At 40.8% G+C, this 21,363-nt stretch overlaps 1 protein-coding gene and 1 long non-coding RNA gene across 7 annotated transcripts in view; one reads left to right on the top strand and one right to left on the bottom strand.

Annotated features, from left to right (window-relative positions):
* RALB (RAS like proto-oncogene B) overlaps positions 1 to 21,363 on the bottom strand; it is a 52,337-nt gene that overhangs the window by 27,396 nt on the left and 3,578 nt on the right. Inside the window, exons 1-2 of one of the 6 annotated variants that reach the window (XM_068949023.1) lie at positions 1,561 to 1,690; positions 985 to 1,064 (exon numbers count right to left, since the gene is read on the bottom strand). The exons of 1 other annotated variant lie outside the window; for it this stretch is intronic. The gene's annotated coding sequence lies outside the window, so the exon portion shown is untranslated. Of the gene's footprint in view, positions 1 to 949; positions 1,065 to 1,560; positions 1,744 to 7,605; positions 7,685 to 21,363 lie in introns of those variants that run through there. 4 more of the 6 variants (XM_068949022.1, XM_068949021.1, XM_068949020.1 and 1 more) reach the window with 4 other exon arrangements.
* On the top strand, positions 7,693 to 20,388 carry LOC138067664 (uncharacterized). The gene is made up of 3 exons (XR_011141951.1): positions 7,693 to 14,728; positions 14,819 to 14,959; positions 15,887 to 20,388. It is a non-coding gene; the product is annotated as an uncharacterized lncRNA (long non-coding RNA).

Here is a 21,363-nt window from a genome sequence, read left to right as displayed (position 1 = left end):
CAGCCACATTAGGCTTTCCGTAGGGAGTTTTTGTAAAGCATTCCAGCTAAATCTTCAAACTAGACATTCCTCTGCAGCATGTACATAACACTACTGAAAATAGGCCAGCTTCACTTTTCTCCATGCACATTTCTCATACAAAACAGAATCAAGTTGGCTTCAAGAGGTGTACAACAAAACACTTACTAAGACCTAATACAGTAAAGTACTATTTAAAGAACAGAAAAGCTTTCCGACAGCTCCCATTAACAGTTTAATACAGGAAGTGAATGCAAAAATCTTTACCCTAGGAAGTTTATATCATCTGATCATAAATGAAACCTAAATTCAGTGCTCAGGGCCCAGAAGTAATTAAAACAGTAGATAACACTATTTTGACAACTCTGCTACAAGCGAATAAGCTTTAAGGACTCCATTGCCAATTAAGACTGGGTTGTTGCTAGTCTTTTTGCCCCCCTCCTCCCCTTTTAAATTATAACATTACTTTCAGCCACCAAGGAAGTCCACTTGCAAGAACAAACCCCAGGTTTGGTCCACACCTGTTAGTCCCTTCCCTCAGTTTTGAGAGCTTTAGTATTGGGGAATAGGGGGCAGGGAGGGAAGAGAGAAAAATAAATAAATCCTTAAGGCATCAAAAAAAGGCAATATGCTTCCTGAAAAGCATGCCTCCAAGCATGCTCTTGGACAGACAGGCACTTCCCTCCCCCTCCAAGAGGGAGGAGGGTCTCAGAACCGGGAAACTAATACTTGGATAGTCTAGCAAAGTAAAAGCTACACAGACTGCTTTGAGCACTGAAAAGGTAAGGCTGGTCCTAGTAGGGGTACAGCCTCCCTGATCTCTTTCCACCAAGAAAACATCCAGTTGTAGCCAACCATCATTCAATCTCATATTTTAGGATCGCAGCTGATCCAACAGGGCTCCGGAAGATCTAGCTAGGCCTCCACAGACCATGCAGGAGGCACGATGGGGCTGCTTTCTCCAACCTCTCCTCCCCAGCCCTTCTTCAGGTAAGGCCACATTGCGGCACCGCCTTCTTCCTCTCCCGAGATCCGCACAGGTAAGGCTGCGGGGAGAACAAGCAGCCCTATCAGCCCGCAGCCAAGGCAGAGCCCGGCCAGATACAACGAGATCCTTCAGAAACGCCCAGTTCAGCTGAAGGCCGGCAGCATCTCAGCCCTCCCGCTCGCCTCGCGCGGAGCGAGGGCGACCACGCACGCCAGGGGGGAGCGGGGAGCTCCGCGCAGGCAGGACGCCGCCAGGGAAGCCGGCGCTCGCGGCCAGCTCCTCCTCGCCCGAGCCCCACTCGCGGATACAAGCCGCGACCCCCGCGCGGCTCCCGACGACTCCCCCTAACGCCCCGGGGCGCACAGCAGGAGCCCTCAGAAGGGGCGCAGCGCGCTCGCAGAGCCTCACCGGCCTCCGCGGCCGCCTCCGGCCGGAGGGGCTCACCAGGGGGCGCAGCCGGACCCCCCACTCCCTCCTCGCGGCGGCCCGGCGACTCCGAGCCCCCCTCCGCCCGGGCACCGTGAAGGGCGCAGCGCGCCTCACCGACCTCTCACCTGGGCGCTAAGACCCGGCTGCGCGCGCCGGCGCCAGCCCCGCTCGCGGCTCCGCTTTAACCGCCGCCGCCGCCGCCGCCCCCCGCGCTCTCATTGGGGTGCTGCCGCCGCCGCCACCCGCGCGCGCGCGCGCCCCCGCCGCGCACTTCCGCCCTCGTCGGCGCCGCTCCCGCCCGGCTCGGCCCGGCCTGGCCCCCGCCGGCGAGAGCGCGCACATTCCCCCCGCCCGGCACCGCCCCCTCTTCCCGCCTTGTCCCGTCACGTGGCGCTCCGCGGCCAATGGGGCGCCGCGGCGGGGGAGGGGCGGGAGCGGCGGTTGGTGCTGAGGTGGCCGCGCGGGGCGGGGCGGGGCTGTCGTTGGGGTCGTTTTTACCTAGATTTAAATGTTAAGAAAATTTGACTTATTTCAGCTTCGCACCCTGAGGTTACAAGTGAATGCACTGGGTAAAATCCTTCCTTCTCTAGAAACAGCAGCTGGCGTGTTAACAGCCACCTGGGGGAAATGATAAGCGTCAGCCTGAACGTCAGTGTTTTCGCTGCCCTTTGCGGGTCAGAGCCTCTGGGGCAGTCCGGAGGACAGGGGGTGAAGTAGAGGTTTTAACTCCGGCTTTCACACTGGGGCCGTGTGCAGCCGCTCACAGGAGGGAGGGAAAGAATTAATTACTTCCTATGCACGGAGGGCTGGGTGAAACTGCATTTTGAGACTGGAGGGCACAGAAGAAGCCTCTCTCTCAAGGTAAATGCAAAAAGCAATCCAGCTTTACAGAAGCGCTAGGTGAAGCAATAGTCTGTTGACAAAGTAAAAAGGTGGAGGAGGAACCAAGGATGTGCTCCAAAGAGATTGGCTGTAATCTGTAATTTCAAGGTTGAGAAAATAGATAACAAGCACTGGGGGGAAAAATCATACAGAGACAGTAGAAAAAAAAAGACAGGAATGTGGCTCTGAGAAGAGCAGAGAGCTTGAGAACTGCACGCAGAAGAAACACCTTTTGATTCTCTCTGTCTTGAAGGAAACCAGACTTTCTACATTCTTTGTAAATAAATAGGATTGACATCATCATGACATCATGACTGGTCTCTCCTAACTCAAACAACTGCAAAACACCAGATTTTATTTAGCCTCTTAGATCCAAAAGAAGTGACTTTCACTTTTCATGTTTATTGGGAAAGGGCCTGATCCCCATAGTTCTTCCCCCTGTGTTCTAGATTGTGTGAAATTAAGACCTGCATCGTTATTCATTCCGCGTTAGAAGCTGTCGGACTGTGAGCCATTGACAATTTGATGCCATGCGGAGAAGGGATAAACAGAGCAAAAATACTGTTGAATGTAAAAGAAGGGTTTTTTTATAGATAATACTTAAAAGAAATTGCTCAAGTCTTCGTATTTCTTGGATTATGCATGAATTATTTTTGAGATGCATTTGGTGTATTTGTCCGTAGTCCTAAAAAAGTCAAGTAAAAATTAATTAGGACTTTCCTTTTTAATTGCATGTCGCCGTGGCCATCTTTCATGTTGTGTGCAGGCAATATGGTGGGACCAGTTGCTCTGATGTGACTATTCACAAAAGTTAAACATTTTCAGCAAATTCTATCTTTGAGTTTAAATTACCAAGAACTTGAGAAGGTGGATCTTTTCAAACAGAACATCATATAAATCTGCTGCCCACACCACAGTGCTGGCACTTCCCCTCCCCTCCCTGCAAAAAGGATTAAGAAATCAACCACGTCTATCTGGCTTCTTCAATTTGTCTTAAGGGAAATCTACTTCTTTGCAGCAGTCCAGTCATGACAAAGAACATTTGTCTGATGCCACATTTTGAATCATTATGCATGTTGCCTGCTATAATCTCCATGGTTACCATAGGTGTTACAGATATATTTTTACTTCAGTACTTTAGAAAGAAAATTTCTATAGAATAATTGAGGAGAGTAAATTTCCGTTGCATTGCCCTCTATATTGCATTTATTTTATTTGCACTGCTTTACAAACAAGAGATGAAAAATATTATCTCTAGCTGTTGCTTCATCATGTCATATTATGTTTTAGGCTCCAAATTCTTTGAGACAGGAGCAGTATTTTTGATGCATGTATTTAGTTGCTAGCCCACTAGGAAGATAGCAGGGCACACTGTGTCACTGACAGAATCATTATGAACAGTATTATTAAGTGTGAGGGGTTCACGGAGCAGCAGATATTTTTTTCCTTGCAAACATTAGGGTTTAAACTTCCTTTTGAACAATTCTCCTTTATAAGTAGAAATGTATTCCAGAGAAATGGTTAGCTGATACACAGGTTAGCTGGAATGAGTTCTAGAAACTACAGTCACGAGAAAGACATAAAACCTAGATGGATAGCTCTGTTCAGTATTTTAATTGTAGAAGTAATTGGCAGAGAAAATCAAAGAGATTTTAATAAGGAATTAGTGCACAGGTGCCAGCTATTGATTCAGGCAAGGGGCACACTATGAGAATAGACGGGATGTACGAGACCCAGCACAGACCCAGCCCGAGCCCAAATGCTGCGGGAAGAGGGGCGCTGCGTGAGCATCACGGTATGCAGGGCTACAATACCTACCACTGCTGAGGAGAGAGAAGCTGACATTGTTATCTCCCTCTGCCTTCTGATAAATTCACGCTGGCTGCCTGGGAATGGCAGTTGCCTTGGCCTTAGTGTTTGTCGTTTACATCTGTACAGAGCATGTGTAAACTTCACCATCTGCCTACCCAACTCTCACTCGATAACATTTTATGCCGTCTCTGGCCTCTATTTGCACAAGTGACTATGGAAGGAGTGAGGAGTCCCGTTTGGGAAAAATATACCTGAGGAACTATAAGGCCTAACAGGCTGCAAACGACGGACAGAGGGAATTACCTGTTCCTGCAGCGGGGTATATAATAACAATCTTAGTGGTAAAAGGAAAGGTGTATAAACTGCTGAAGAATTTAGAGGGACGATCGTGCGTTGCAAGAGCAAGAGAATCCGTAGTAACTAGGAAGTCAGTCTTTACAGATTTACTGATGTCATTTGCAATCTCTGCCAATAACAGAAATAAGAAACAGCTTCCCTTCTCTGCAGGAATCTGCACACCTCAGAGGGTCAGTTGCAGGACAGGTACCTGCTTCACAACTTTTGTCCCAGCCTCAGTGTACAAGAGATTGAGACAAGAGCTATCGTTACCTGTATTGCCAGTAATGACCACAAAGAAATCAGAGGTCCGTGGAGAAAAATTGAGCACAGCAGTGGCCCCACTACATCTCCAGCAGTGAGACTGAGAAAGTAACATGAGAACGGGTTAAACCAGCAGGGAGGTTTTGTGCATTGCTGAAGGGACTCTTAGTTATACATAGCCAGCGTCCTGCAGCACCTGCGCAGTACGAAGCAATGCCTCAGTGAAGGTAATCATCAGACTCATCGGTTTTAGTAGTTTATTCAATCCAAAGCCACTGTTTTACTGTCATCCTAGTTATTAAACCATTCTTCAATCAAAATGAATGCTTATTTAGAACGAGGGAGATGAAAAGAAGGCTGCCTGGGGAAAACAGAGAAAATAACGTTTTGTATTAGTTAGTATACTATGATATCCTTTTTGTTCTCAAAATACCGTTTCCTGTATGTGCCAAATTCAGCTGCCAGTGTTAATCTATGCTTAGATAACTTGTCAGAAGAGGTACATGTACACAGTGTGTGCTCAAAGTTTGTTCTAAAATAGAAACAATACAGTCAAAGATCATTTTCTCTTTGGGCATGGATAGTCTAAAAACTGCAGTATACACATCATGTCTATACTTGAGAGAATGCGTCTGACCTTGTAATGATTTATGAATTTCAAGATTAAAAAAACATAAAGGAAGTAAACTAAACTGTATCAGAAACAGACAACAGTAGAATAAATATGACTGTAGCTTTGGCTTATAGGAGTTTATTGCTTTTTGACTACATCCTGCACTTCATTTTTGTTACAGACAGCTTTGTTACAGTCACCACTCTGAAACAAAGTCTAGTAGCAAATCACTGCGCGGTTTCTGATGCAGCTGGGATCTTGACAGGGAAAAAGATCACCAGGTAATTTTTAAGATGGAGACTTTTACTGACATTATTGTGAGGTAAGGGATTTCACATTCCACTTTTACAAGTGTTATGCTTCTGATCAACGTTATTATCAACAGCATGAAAGAGTTAGGGCCTGATCTTGGAGCCCTTATAGGAAAGGCTCACTTCATTACAAATATCTTGATAGCCTAAAATTAAAAGAAAAGGACTAGAGAGACCCTGGAAAGGTCATGTAGTCTTATTCCTCGCCCCACAAGCGAGATCAGTTATACTTACATCATTTTTGGCATGTATATGTTTAATGCAATGAAGATTGCAGTGTCTTCACAGCAGTTTATTTAAAATATTTGAATATGTCACCATAAGAAAAATTTCAAAAATATTTGCCTGAAATGTCACTTACTGTAGTTTAAGCCTATTACTTATTGCCCAGTTTGTATTGGACATAGCAGTCGGATTTTTGTTTCTTTTTGCATCAACATGTTAAATATTCAAAAATCATTATTTTGTCGCTCCTCAGACTTTTCTTCCTTCAAAATAACACCTGTTTTTTAAGTTTTTCCTCATAGGTCATGTCTCCTAATCACCTGTAACTCTCTTCTTTTGACTCTCTCCAGCTGGCACACATTTCCTGAAGTGCACTGCTGAAGGACACATTAACTAAGGCTTTACCAGTTATATACAGGGTAGAAAGCTTACTTTCAGTGTCCTGCAGATAATGTTGAATGTGACTATCATTATTATACTGAAGTCAATTGCATAAGAACTGGAATTAATCTGGAAACATTTTCATTTAAGGCAGAGGTTTTTTCTGGAATAATAATACAGTTAACATCATTGAGAATTTAGCTCGCGGAGTTGCATAGTGCCACCTGGTTGAATGACTGCTGCTGGAGAGCAATCTGAGTGTATCTGAAAAAATTTCATGTTAACAGAATAGCTCTTGTGTCATTTATTTTTTAAATCGGATTTTTTGGATGCGATTATTGACAATTGTATCAGTTTAATTATGTAAGTTACTGGCTGTGATAGTAACCAGCATTCTAGCTGGATGAAATCAATACTTCAAAAAGATTTGCCAATAAATAATGTATTTTTTTAAAGTATCTACTTCCATCTGCAGTCTCTAATTAAGTTGATCGAACTTAGAATGACATCAAACTGACCTTCTAAAAATAAACACAGAACATCCTTTTATAAAGGAAAAGCCCTTCATATTTGGTTTACTAACTTCATTGTTATTACTGCAGTTTTCTCTTTTCAATGTCTACTTGCAACATCTATTGCAAACATTTGGAAGCCTTGATGCTCCTGTACCACTTTACATGGCAGCAGAATTTTTTATCCCAAGCACCTTACAGTTTACAGGATAGATCTTGGGACCTGAATTTTGTAATTGATTTAGTTATTGTTATGGTAGTATTTTATACATATATCAGTGCCATACTCCCTAGAATTACTCTGCTATGACTCAGTGGATTAAAGTAAGGCTCCTCAGCTTCACTTTTTGCTAAAGATCCTTTACTCCCTAAACTTGCGCAATATAACACTGCATTATGCATTAGCTGCTTTATTTCAGCCCAGAGATGAAAGCCCTTAAAAAAGTGTGTAAAGCGGTTCTTGTAGGGAACCTGTAAGAATTTGTTCAATCCATTGAAGTTTATAATAAAGTTTGTGTGGCTGAGAATATGCTGCTGTAAGTATCACACTGTTATGACGTTACTTCGTTCTCAATTATAAAGCTTGCTAAGAACATAATGGAGTAATGTGGTAATGCTGCTGCATATGAGAAGAGCTTCACTATTGAGCTTCACTATTCACGTTCATGGGCTGGTTTACCCAGCATTCTTCTACAGAAAAGACACATTCCTTGTGGTTGGTAACCTAATACAATCTACAGATAACCTCTGCTTTTATTTTCATGCTTAAATTGATAAGAGAACAATATGCTGTACATTGGAGGATTAAGGGAAGTATTTTAAAAATAAGCATACATTGCATCTCACCCAGATTACATGCTGGCTTCTGTATTATCTTTTATCTTTTCAGTTACTTGTAGCACATATTTAGGACCTGTCAAAAGAATCAGAGATTAACTTTTTAGTAAAGGCCTATCTGCTAGAAGCTAATTATGTCAGTAGTAAATTGCTACTGCTGCTCCTCCTGGATATGTTGGTCATACTCAACCTATTAATTATATTATGAATAACTACTTACTTGTTTGTGAATCGAAAAAAAAATTTTTTTGCAAGTAATATCCTATTGCAGTCTTATTCTTCTGATGCCATTTATATTAAGCTTCATATTCCTTTGGAAAAACTTAGGAGGAACTCTACTGGTTCATAGGGTCCTCTGTCTGCAAGATTAATGTACCTTAGTGAGAACAGAACTATGGACTACATCAGACATGGCAAGTGCACAGCACCTCTTCAATCCCCAGATTTTGTGATTTCATTGTGATTTATTTTTGAATAGCCATAAAAATAAAACAGATAAAAGGACCACACTAAATTAAAAATTGAAGCAATCAATAAGAGCCAGGAAGTTCTGAGTTAAGACTTCTGTCACTGTGGATAATACGAGCAAGCAAAGGATTCAGCACTCGCAGTGACAATTTTGTGCAGCGTAAGGAGAAAAGAACCTTTGAGCACATCTGTTTGTTTATTTATATTTTAATTTAAAAGTTGTGGCCTTTGTGATTAGGTCCGCTAAAAGGCATGTTTAAGGGTCAGAAATTCAGCTGCTGCTATTTCCCAAATTTCATGGGAGCTACATTGATGTACAGCATGGTGGACATTGCATTATGTACTCACACGCAAATCCACGCACCCCTCTACCCAAACCAGTCTCCTTGAAATAAATGACTGCAATCCCAAATTCGTCTGGTATTTGCAGCCTAATAAATCATTTGCTGCACAGCAGTGCTCATTTGCTTTAACTTGGTACTATCTTTTCCCTTCCACTACAGGGCCATGTTTTAAGACCCTACAGTGGTGGCTTTTGCCATTTTTTGATCAATTGCAGTTTATTGGAAGGTGTTATATCTGGCTTTCTAAAATCTTGTTTACTTGATTTGATATTATCACAGTTGAGAACAGAATCTGACCATGCGTATCTGTACTGCAAATCATGAACAATTCATTTAAGAAGTTCTGTCTATTCAGAATTAAAAAATAAAATTTACAGTAAGTAAGAAGCAGGCTCACGCTGTGTCTATACCTTTTAAGAGGCTTTGAGGACTATGATTGCCCTTAATCATACAAATCACCTTTGTGTAACTTTGAGATCTTGTTTAGTAATGAGCTTTACACAACCTTTTAAAGAACAATAAATGAAACTCTGACTTTTCAGAATTGCTTCTCTTCAATCAGGCATGAATTTCATCCTCAAGCTGGATTTCTTGAAGGGCAACAACAGACTTTAGCTTCATTTTTTCTGATCAACCTTTCAGTAGCAGAAAATGAATTGGTGTGGTCTGTCACACAGAACTACATCTATTCCCCTTATAACCCTTATCCCGTTATAAGGGATTATAATTTCTTTTCTATGCAGTGATTCTGTAACATTTTTAATGAAGGGACAACCAGGTGGCAAGACATACAAAGCCTGCTTTTCCTATACCTTTTTTCCTCTATAGCAATTCACATCTATAAAAACATCTGTAAAATGCGGAATGATAGTTGCTATACATATAAATCACTACAGAAATGGTCAGGTAGTGGCGAAGGTGGCCTGTAATATAAATGTTCAGTTCTTTGGAACCAGTGCACAGAGCATCAAAGTTAATGGGGAATTTTTCAAAACAGAAAACGTAGAAGTGCCCAGAAGCTAGTGATCTGATTCTGAGCAGCAAGGTCTGAGACCTTGCTATTTCTGACCACTGGCTTTTATGGTGATTTTTTTTTCATGCCATTTTCAGTGTCACTTGATTATTTGCTCTTAGCCTTGGTCACTAAAACTTATGTTACTGGAATGAGAGGAGGGATGAAAACTGATTAGGGAGCCCATTCTGGAAACTTCAGGAGCCAGCTGAGAAATCTAAGCCTGGGACAAGTGAATAATGAGGTGTTTGCTGGCACATAACAAATTAATTGTTGGTCTCAAGAGAATTTATATGGGTGTAAAAATCGACTTCATAACAAAGCATTGTGATCGTCACTGTTCAGGAATCTGAAAATAAAAGAGTTGAGCAGAAAAAGGAAGCAAACTCCCTTCAAGAACTGGTTTCTGCACATAACGAGTGGCATCTGTTTATACACAGTATAAGGGGGAAAATAATGTTTTTTCCTTTCTGCAGATCACTAGAAGACTTTGGTCTGCAAGCCTGAAGCCTAAACTCTTATGTAGGTTACTGTAAGACAATTGATAAGGTTAAAAACTAGCACTGGTAGTTTGCACTGTCCCAGAAGTGTGCCTAGTTCATGAAAATAGCTGGACAATGCCAAGCAGATAATGTAAGCCTGCCCATGGAAACTAGAACTCTGACGGCACAGAGCCACCAGTGTAATCAGTCTAAATGACGACATCTTTATGAGAGCAGGGACTGTTCAGTGAGCGTGCTCTAACCGTTAGAGAAGAGAATCGTGATGATTCTTGCTTGTAGTCTCTCTGGCTCAGTGAATATTATTCTGTGCAAAGCGGAACAGCTTCAACAAGATGGACTAAACACACCCTTTGCCTAGCATAGGACAGTCTTTAGCTTGCTCTTTAGGGGACTCTCCTTCTATACGCGGGCTCAAATCACTTCAGAGGATGAGGCAATTAAGCTCTGGTTTTCTATGTTCTAGATAGATGCTGTGTTCCCTAAGATAGTGGATAAAAGGGATGCATCTTCCTGTAATTTGAAAGAAAAGACTGCTATGCTCTTTCCTTCCCGTTTTTAATTTAGGGAGCAGGGCAGTATTTACAATATACCCTGTTCCTAAGTTATTTCCCATCAACTTCCCACTGAACATGGCTTGCATAGATTACATTCTGAGAAGAAATCTGAGAATTTAACTGTAATGGCTTAAGACGCTATTTGCCCCAAAGTCTGCCCAGTCTTTTTGCCGAAGGTTGCTTATGTCGTAACAGAGAGGTAGATGATAACATTTGTGCTCTTAGCTATTCGGTTAAACAGTTACAATTAATTTAGGATGTGAGACGCTTAGGGCAGCTAAGAGGCAGGCGTTTAGCTGGGAATGGGCAAAGTAAAGAAGATTCAAAATTTTTAAAAATTTGTCTCTTCTTGAGAAATGTTTTAACCCAACAAGTTATTTCCTTGTAAATTTAGAAAAGGTCTTTATATAGAGCAAGCCTGAGATATAATTATAGCCCTGTGGCAGCCGCCACTTCCTTCGAAGAAAGGGCAGCCCTTCATGCTCCTTGGAAAGCCAAAATGCTATGGACTTGGCCATTATGTCGAATGCAAAATGCAATAGTCATGTCACGTCTATGCTAGATTCAGCTTGATGTATTTCTGCCTTTTCAGTTCCTTTTCACAGAGCCTAAGCAATGTGGCCACCTGCTGAATCTCTCTTTTGATTAGCATGTAAAGAACCCTTTGTTTGGATCAGCTGGGCTCCTTCAACTCCTCTGCACTAAAGGCTCAGCAACAGTTTTGTTGTGGCTTTTCTTAAACCTCTCCAAGTATTTCCTGGGGATAATTTGGGGAGCTTTCAATTCAAGAAAACATGGTAAAATTAAATTCATTTTCCATTTAGCTAATTTATATTTTCTTCCTTTGTTGGATGATATTAACAGAGATAGGTCTAAGCTGCCATTTCCAAGTACAATCTGGATCATGGTGGAAAGAACTACAGTAGTAAAGGGACTGCCTGCAGAATTCAAATTTCCTTAAACTTCAGGGTTCGCCTTCAATAATTGGTTACAAATTAGCTGTTCTTTGCAATTCTTTGCAGAATTCTTTGCCCAAAGAAAGCTTACAAAAACATTTAGTACACTATGCCATTTTTGGCTTTTCTATCGTTAAGATTCTATACATATTCATGGAGATCTTGTTTCTTAGCTATTTTCAAGCAAACATTTGACATTGCATGACATTAAAAAATAGAAGCAGGTAGAGACTGCAGTGAGAAAGAAATTTAAAAAATTCAAAACCTGTGGTGGGGGACTATTTTGGAAATTTATTTCCGAAGTTTATTTCCAAAATTTATTCGAGTTAAATGAAAACTAGATTTATTCAATGACTGTGTTCCCATGTACTGTCTCTTCCCCAGAACTTTCCACCTGGATTTAAAGCTGTCATCATTCTCATGGAGCTTCTCCACACACAGGTTCACTCTGCCTCATAGTTTAACTGTTGGCTTTTGACATAGTTGTCACATGACACAGGTGAATTGCCTGATAATTATCAGGTCTTGCTAGTCAGAAATAGGTATAAATCAAAAGCAATTTTTTCCTGTCAGCTCCCAAAGCTGAAAGTGTGAAAACAGGTAGGTGGGATTGTCATGTTTTTGTCCTTGGTTGCTGCTCCTACAGCATCAATTTCACCAGCAACTTTCATCTCCCATATGTAAACGAGACCTTTTCATCATACACCTTCTTCCCTTTTAAAAACTTACACTGAAAGGGCTGCTGCCCTTATGAAGTTAGTTGTAGTAAATCTGCAATTGTCATAAAGGAACATACTGCATCATTTTATAGATGTCAAGGTCACAAATCAGCAATGAAAAAAGCTGTGGGATTTATTTCTCCAATAAATGGTTTGTTTCCATATCCTTCAAGCTAAATTTATGTCTCTATTGGTTATGCAAGAAAAAATACAGCTTTTTTGTGTTTTTCCAGCCAGCCAATAGAGGACCGTGACCACTTAGATCCATTAGAGACTTCACTCAGTAGAAACCCGTAATAAACAGGAACACCAGACTATAAAACTGACTGGTCAGATGGCTGTCATCTTTCTGGTGACACACACACACTCCTACTTCATCTAGCATATTTCCAACAACTAAGCTCACTCTTCCTTAGTTTGGGATAGCAAGAGTTTTGGACCACCAGGAGACTCCTGAATTGCTGCTAGATGTGCTATGAGAACATGCTTGTCCAGATCTAGGAGTGCTGATCAACTCACAGAGCCAAGATACATTAGGTGGTACCATACTTGTGACTATTCCCAGTCTTATTTTAGTTCCATGCCACAGAACTATTTTCCGTTTGCATTTTGGTGCCATGTTAACCCCTAGAGGAAGCATGATTTGCATTCTAGCGGGAGAATTTTAGTCAATTTTCATTTTTATTGTCCAATATTAATTCTAGGTCCGCTTTCATTAGATTCCAAACTTTTAACCATTTATTTTTCAGTAAAGTGTCAATGGTTTGTTGCTGCAGGGCATAACTCATTTGTACTCTGAACTGCAGTCCTATTCAGCATGCCAGAGACACTGCTCCAGTTGGTTAGGCACCTAGAGCTTTTATTCAAATCACAGTTTTTGAGCTTAAGTTTTTACACATAAACCACTGATAATTTCCAAATCTACCTAACCAGTTTGCTAGCAGCCTTATTTTAGTTGTATAAAATAAGCTCTAGTTCTTACTCTGTTCCATGTAAAACATCTAGTTCCAGTTCTACCAAAACTTTGTTGCACATGTTCTAGCTCCTGTTAATGAAGCGCTTTGCTTCCTGTTCTGCATCCTGTTAGTGCTAACACAGTGCTTAACATCCAATATAGATTCATCCCTCCAAGGACAGGAAATGGTCTGCTTGCTGATTCAAATCCAGCCAGAAATAACATAGACTAAGAACACTTAAAGAGGGAAAATTTTAGTGAAGAGCATGAGATTTGAGAATCTAACAGTTTGAGTTATAAAGGGGAGAAAAATCAAAACTGGCTTGAACAATAATGAAATACAGCCTGAGGATCAGCCTAACATCAGAAACCACTTTTGTATGTTTTTCCTGTTTAATCAATTGTTTTTAGATTGAAGAATTTATGTGTACACAGATTTTAAGGCAGGTCACATAGACTAGTGACCTACTAGTTTGTAATGAGGATGAAACACTATAGAAAGAGATGCGGTTCTGAAATCTGTATCTTTGGCATAGGTAGTGGATGCCATTTTGTCTTTTCATTGCGTGAATTTTCCAACTGCTATATTTTATTGTGTAGGACTTACTTATTATTTATATTGGTCTAAGCATATAGACATTCCAATTTAATATGAAAAGATTATTGAACACAGATTTTACAAGGTTTTTTTTGCAATTTAATGTTGCTGCTAGTAACTTGCGTGTGGAGTAGCCCCATGAGGATGACAGCTTTAAATCTGTCATTTAAACTGCCACTGGTTCAATTTAACTAAATGCTGTAAAACAACAGAATCCACTAATAAAAAAATTTAAAAAGACTATGTGGTTAAGAGTGGTTTGTTCTGGAAAGCGTTAATATTACAAAAACTGCCTGCGGAAGTGACAAATTCTAGACAAGAAGCTAAGGACTACTAGGGGAGCAGAGACTGAATTCTGATGTCCCTTTCCAGATCAGAATTGAACTACCTTGGCTTAAGGGAGGTGGCTTTTCTGTGGATAAATACAGGCCATTATTCTTCAAGCTCTGCTACAGTGTAGGGTGATCAGCACACAAAATATACTTGAAATTCACAAATTAACAAATGGAAGGCAGTAATTTTTGAGCTGAAAGGAAAGATGTTCTTAGCTGGGCAATTTAACTAGGATACGGTATAAATATTTGCGTGGAGGCATAGCATAAAGAGGTCAAAACTGACCAAGTGCGCTTCATAAAGGGCTAAAAACAAAGAAGGGCTGTTAATTTTACCTCTCCCTTGAGCAGATTAGCAATCACAGGAGAGTGAGGCTGTCTGCACACTCATGTACAGCTCATGGCTTCTGTTTTGTAGCCAGAGTTGAATATACCTCCGCCTAAACAGGGAAGGGTGAAAGATTTGCTGTGCATCTGTGTTAACAGAAACTCTCTAGCTGACTTAGCATGACTAGGCAGGATGCTGTCCTTCCTCTGAGCTTGCTAAGGAGTAACAGGAAGTTTTGCCTTCCTTCCCTGGTCCCAGCTTGCTGCCTCACAACATCCCCTGCCTTTACTGCCAGGGCATCCTAACCAGATTCCAGCACCAGTATGCACACACCGCTTTAAAAAAAAAGAGGTCCAGCCATTTCATTTGGATATAGTAATCGTATTTTTTTTCTTCAAATCCATTGTGTATCATGCATGAACAACTGCCATATTTTCACAGAATCACAGAATCGTTCAGGTTGGAAGGGACCTCTGGAGATCATCTAGTCCAACCTCCCTGCTCAAGCAGGGACCTCTAGAGCATATTGCCCAGGATCACATCCAGACGGGTTTTGAATATCTCCAGGGTAAAATGATATAGGTAAAATGATATTTTATCATTTTATATTTATATAAAATGTATATTTTTATTAAATTAATAATATAATAATAATAAGAATTAAATATAAATAATAACAATGTAAGTTATAAAATTTATATTTTTATTATTTATATAAAATTTATATTTTATAGGTAAAATGATACTCCATAGGTAAAATGATATTTTACCTATCATAACTTTGTTATGATAATTATTATAGCACCAAGATGTTTGGGACATACAGATCAATTACAGTTTTGAAAAGCAATGGCATTGACACCTTTGAGCTTGAAACATGTTATATCAGTGTAATGTTTTTATCAGTAAATTTAGTATGTTCACAGTTGTAGGGATTTTTTTAATTCTAGCTGTCACGGTCACATGTTTCACCTCTATAGTACTGGACTTTTCCCTCTGATGACTCACAGGAAATAGAACCTCCACCCAGTCTTTCACACAGTTACATGCAGCAGTTCCCCAAACTCTTCCCTGCAAAAAGATTACAGCGCTTGTAGAGCAGGAATGTAATGCAACTGCAAACACTAGCCAAAATATGTGATAAAATTGAATTTCAGTTGGACTTGAGACCTCATTTGAAACTGTTGTGATCTCCCTAGTTATAACAGAGCCTAGTTTGGGAACCACTGCTTGAAACATTGTTAAATAGCAGATGTATATTTCTCGAGTTATCTTAGCACCCTGTAGCTGAAGGCAGCTTAAAGCCAGTATAACCTAAATACAAGACTAGGGACCAGGTTCTGATAGATCCATTCCATTATCTTAGTCTACTTCAACATTAAATAACTCTGTGCTGCTCTAAAGAAAGCTTGCTTATTGTTCCCCAGTTCATTAAATAAAGCACTGTATAATAGGCATATGTGTGTTAGAAAGGGTTATGCAGCATTAATGACCTCCTCTCCCCTTTAGTGTCGTCTTTGTATCAAGAGTGATGACTGTCTTCCAGTCTAGTGACTTCAGCACCAAATCTGGACTTACACCGGGACAACAGAGTGGAATCTGACTGCTCTTCAAAGCAAGGCTAACTTGTATTGTAAAATTAGTTTCTTATTTCCTGCTTGATTTTCACTGATTTACATAAAGTTATAGACCTACACGATGCCTTAAAGGTACATAAAAACAAACGCCCCTTCCGTGTGGAGATTACAATCAACAATAAGAAATAAAAACACAATGTAAAGAACTACTGCCAAGAGATAATAGATTTTTTCCATGGACTATGCTTTTCTATGGGACATGCACTTAGTAATTCATAACCTACAATCAGTCCAGGTTAAGTACTTTGTTTCTTTTAAAGATGTAAATAGCAACTCCTAGTGGATTAGCACTGAAACATTTTATGGAAGAAATGCATCTCAGGAAGGATTTGAATGGAGATAGCATTGTGATTTCTTCCGAAAGACTTACCAGAAAATAATTTACAACAGAGAAGAATACCTTTTCATCACAGTTACTTTCTGAAAAATGACTACTGAAGAAAGATAAGGAAACTTTCTGGTAGACTATTTTATTATCAAATAGCAACTTTACTCCACCCTTCCCCTATATCTGGCTTCTTACAGAGCGCCTGGAGCTGCAGTTTTGTTCCAAGACTACCCTCAGAAAAATCCCCTGCCATTATCAGACATGCTAACAAAAGAAAAAAATGTATGCTCCTTCCAAAGAGGAAAAATGTAATTAACTGCCATCCATCAAAATTAGGAGAGATACCTCTTTAGCTTGACTGAAAGCTAATGTAGCTTTCCCCTGTACCTTAACCAGCTGCATGTGCTGAAACTGAGCCATGGACACATCCAGTAGCACTTTTCCCCAAGCAGAAGTTTTAGCTGAGATTTGCATCCATCTCAATTACTTAGAGAGTTTCCCTGAAGAGAAAGTAATTGTTTCAACTTGTATTTAAGTGAGAGCACTCAGTTTTGGTAATTCGTACTTAGATCATGTTAAAATTAAGCTGATACTGTAATTCTTCCTATCAGTTTTTAATCTTCGGATTAGTTCAGAATGAGGCCTGTTCCCACTAGCAGAAGAGCTTTTGTTATTGACTCCACGGACAACACAATCTGTTCTCTCCCTGTCACCACTACGCCTCCCTTGCTGAAGGAAGATAGGACCCAGAATCTGCTGAATGTGTTCATGTGAATAAAAGCCCTGCAAGATAGACCTACAGATCCTGTAGCTTGTATACATACGGAATTCATAGTGATTGTAATAATTCTTGTAATTAGAAGGAACTCATAATTCCTGAAGTTGTGTGGGGAAATCACCTGCAGATGGGCAAAGAAAGTGAGGGAATAGTGTCGTCATACATTTCTTCTTACTGACTGATACCTACAGTAACAGTGAGTGCATTAATGGAGTGGTTAAGCCCTGGAGGCTTCATGAGTCAGATTCCAGTTCAAGCACCTCACCATAGCAGGCCATTGAGATGACAGTAATCAGTAGCAGCTGAGGACTGTGGTTTCATACCTCCTGCCATCCACACATTCATACTTGGACAGAGAAGCAAACCTGGGGGAGAGGTTGGGGGGAGCAATAGACTGCAGGGGGACACCACCATCCCTTGCTTTCTATTCTCCGCGCACGAACAACCAACGAAAGAGAGCAGTAGTGGTAGAGAGGAATGTGTTCTTCCTACCCCCACCCCCAGCCAATGAGACAAGGCAGTAGCCTGTATAGAAATGCTCCCTTTCACATGTCCAAGCACCCACAAACTCATTCAAACAGAAGCACAGCAACACCTGGTCTATATCAGGGTGCTGTTCTTGCCCCCTTCTCAGAAGCATAGTCAAGAAGCATGCTTCCCTCCACTGCTTCTCCTTGGGATAAGGCAGCAACTTGCTCCTTGGAGCTTCCATAGAAAAGGTGGCCCAGGCCAGGCAGAGGCATCCCACAGACCAAATGTGACCAGTGGGCTACCTGTTGAACCATGCTGGTTCAACACTTTTCAAAACTAATCAGTGTCAGCCTGGCTACATCCACTGACTATGCTGGCAGTTAGGCCAGCAGGGCTAAGAGCTTTTGAAAATCACCACCTATATCTGTACATAAAGACTCCTATTCTACCCGCAGTCTTTGTGCAAGCTGTCTCTCGGCAGTAAGACACCCTCTGCTCATAGAAGGCCTACGCAATCCTATCTCTATAAGCTCAGACACTGGGCAGCATTACAGAGGAAATTATCTTCTCCCAAATATAACACATGACTTGTGGGTTTTGGAGTCATCAGTCTTTAGCAGAAACTAAGGGAGACCAGTACGAACAAGCTGAAGAATTATATTGAACTCATAATCCTGACAACTGTAGCCAGTTTTCTTTTTCCTTGGTTACCTTATTTGTTGTCACGACTCTATGCTGTGAGACAAAAACCCGGTAGACAAAATACGGAAGTGGGTGCTACTAACTTAACTGCAACCTAACTAGTTCCTACGTAGCGTGGCCATGCGGAGATGGCTGCAGAATGTTATGAAGGAATGAATTTCTGCATCACAGTGCTGAGGTGGGAAAACTACAATTTATGCTTGTGGGTTGCCACTGTAATGCTACAGTGCGATGTGTGATGTAGTTTAAGTATGAAAATTGCTGTAAGCTAAACATTTCTGTCCATGGGGAATACACCTTGTTTGTAAGGCTTCAAAAGCAGAGGGAATATCCATTACTCGGGTTTAAAAGGGTTTTTTGGAGGTAAAAACAGCTAGGAACTTGGCTGGCTAAGAGCAAGACAACCAGGACAGAAGGAGGTTGGAATTTAGATTACAATAGTAAGAAAAAAAGATGACAAAGCAGAGCTTTAAAAAGTCTCTCAGATGGAAAACTTTACACAGGGAAGGAAGTGACAGGAATGGAGGGTGCTGCTCACTAAGGAGCAGAGCTAGGAAACAATGTTGTTATTGTAGCTGTGGGGCTGACGAAAGTCAGAGAAGATAAGCTCTAATTTGCCTGCTCTGAACACACACATGGAAGGTCAGGGACTTTCAGTAAAAAAAAAAAAAAAAAAAAAAAGTTAGGCCAAGAAACATTGTGGCCAGACAGTTTGCTGTATTTCAGTGAATTGCAGTCCATGGCACTTTATTTTTTTCAAGTGGAAAACGATGTATTTGGCAACTTCATGCAAAGAGTATCTGCCCTAACTTAGCCTCAGCACATGCCTTCTGAAGAATTAACTATAAACCTGAAGAGCTGCAGGAAGTTCGGGAAAGGGTCTGACCAAGGTGTGGTAGCTGGAGAAGTCTCTATGGAACAGGGAACAGACAACAAGCCTGGATGGTTCAGCCCTCAGGAAGAATTGCTAAGCAGAATATTTCCACCTTGAATACATGCTTTTGTGACCCCCAGTCGAAGAACTGTGCTTGCTCCTTGACGGGACACTAGTGACAAAAGTCCCAAGGGCGTCGGACCATAACTGGATTTTGTGAAAGTAATTGGAGGGAACCCCAAAGGAGCACCGTGTTAAATTTATTTCACAGGAGTTTCTTATACAAATCTGTCTCCTAGGAAACGATATGTATTTGTATACATTAACATTCTTTACCTGGTATTACTAGATGTATAGAATGTGCCTAGGTTCACTGCTAGTTAGATTTCCCTCCTTTAGCATTCCTAGATCTTGCCAGAATGTCTGCTTCTGCAGAAACAAAGGTTAATTAAACACATCCACCCATTAGAGCAAGGAGTGAACATTACAGTCTGGCCCAGAGCTACCTTTTTCAGCTGTCAGCACTGAAAGACACTTGGAACCACTCGCTAGTCCTCAAGCAAAACTAGTTTCAGCAGAAACTGCTTGTTTTAATGAGCAAAAAAAGTCCTTCCCCATATTTAGGGTTTCAGCTTGTACTTGTCTAGCTGTACCTAATTTCAGCAAGAAATATTCTATTGGTATTTTGAAAGTTGCATGATCCAAGATATTTGGATCTTTACCGTGCCATGATTAACACATAATATGGAATGTTGGAAAAATGTACCTTGCCTGCATTGCTAACTCCACCTTTTATAATTAATATAGCTTAAGATAACTGATAATGCATTTTTCATCACTTGTGGTATTGATTAACTTTGTACCTTTCGCTGTGCTTGTATGATGGAATTAATTTGGTCAACCCCCCCCCCATCATGCATTTCTTTTCACTTTCTTCTCATTTTCATTTCCTTGTTCTGATGTACAAGTAACATATTACCACAAATGCTTTCTCAATTCTGCAAATCATATCTACATAACAAGGTATTTATTACATTAATGCTTCAGAGTACCTCAGTTTTCCTCTCACTCTCTTACAGGGAATGAAATAAAATAAGCATATATCTTTCAAAAACACCTATAGTTGCCATGCCTATAATCCCCACTGCTGCAAAGAACCGACGTTCCCAAAACGTTTCCTCTCTGTGCTGAATCAGTAGAAAAAGACAGTGATAAGTCTATATAAGAGCAATGACTAGTAATGAGATTACCAAAGTAGATGAGATGCATTCAGGTTTTCACTGAAAATGGGTTATTAAATAAATTTAATGTTTAAAATGGCACAACGTCCAATTAATGATAGAGGTTGGCTTGTTATACCCTCTCCTCAATAATAGATGAAGCAAGTATAACTCTTTCTACATCCACAGTTCAAGGCCCATGTTTTGTCAGACCTCTTGTCAAATGAGATAATAAACTATAAATTCGCCATTCTCATTCAGACTGTCCGTGAACAATTTCTGATTTTCTCAAGCTGACTCATCCTTCATAGCTATTAGCTGAACGGTTGCGGAAAGCGATTCTCTGCCCCGGGACTGTACACACACGTATTTCATTTGTAACATTTCTACGGTTTTGGTTAGTTTCGAACAGACACACAGACCACAGAGTATTGTTTCTATTCCTAAACTGGAAGAGAACAGCTAGACACATCTATAATTTCAAACCTTGTGTTTCACAAATATTACCTACTGTGCAATTAACATTTGCAGCTCCTCAAACATTATTACCGTTGCTCACATTTGGTGGGTTAGTCATAGGAGCTATAGATAAAAGGGGACATGAGTGAATAGTCACAGAAATATTTTCAGTTATTTGTAGTGCTTTGATTTGGTTTCAAAGTCTGTAAGAGTCACGGAAATCTTTTCTTCTGCCCACTTTGTGCCGGACAATTCATGTGTGGTTTTCAGCAACTCCCTTGTGAGGCAGCACCTCTAAGCCCTGGCAGGCACAGACGCGCTTTCTGAAGTCGGTGAGAAAAGCACCTTTGTCTCTAACCGAAACCGAAAGAGAAGCTGGAGCAGAACTCTGACCAATGACAGTTGACTACTGATGACCGATCCGTAGTGACAAGCGTAAAATATGCTCACAGTTAAAGAGAAGATAGACCCAAAAGGAAAACACCATGGTAAATTAGGAGCATTGACCTTGGGGAGG

This window comes from Struthio camelus, chromosome 6 (genome assembly GCF_040807025.1).
Source record: "Struthio camelus isolate bStrCam1 chromosome 6, bStrCam1.hap1, whole genome shotgun sequence".
Taxonomy (NCBI): Eukaryota; Metazoa; Chordata; class Aves; order Struthioniformes; family Struthionidae; genus Struthio; species Struthio camelus.
Note: the sequence above shows the minus strand (reverse complement) of the source record. Positions and strands in the feature narration are given on the sequence as shown.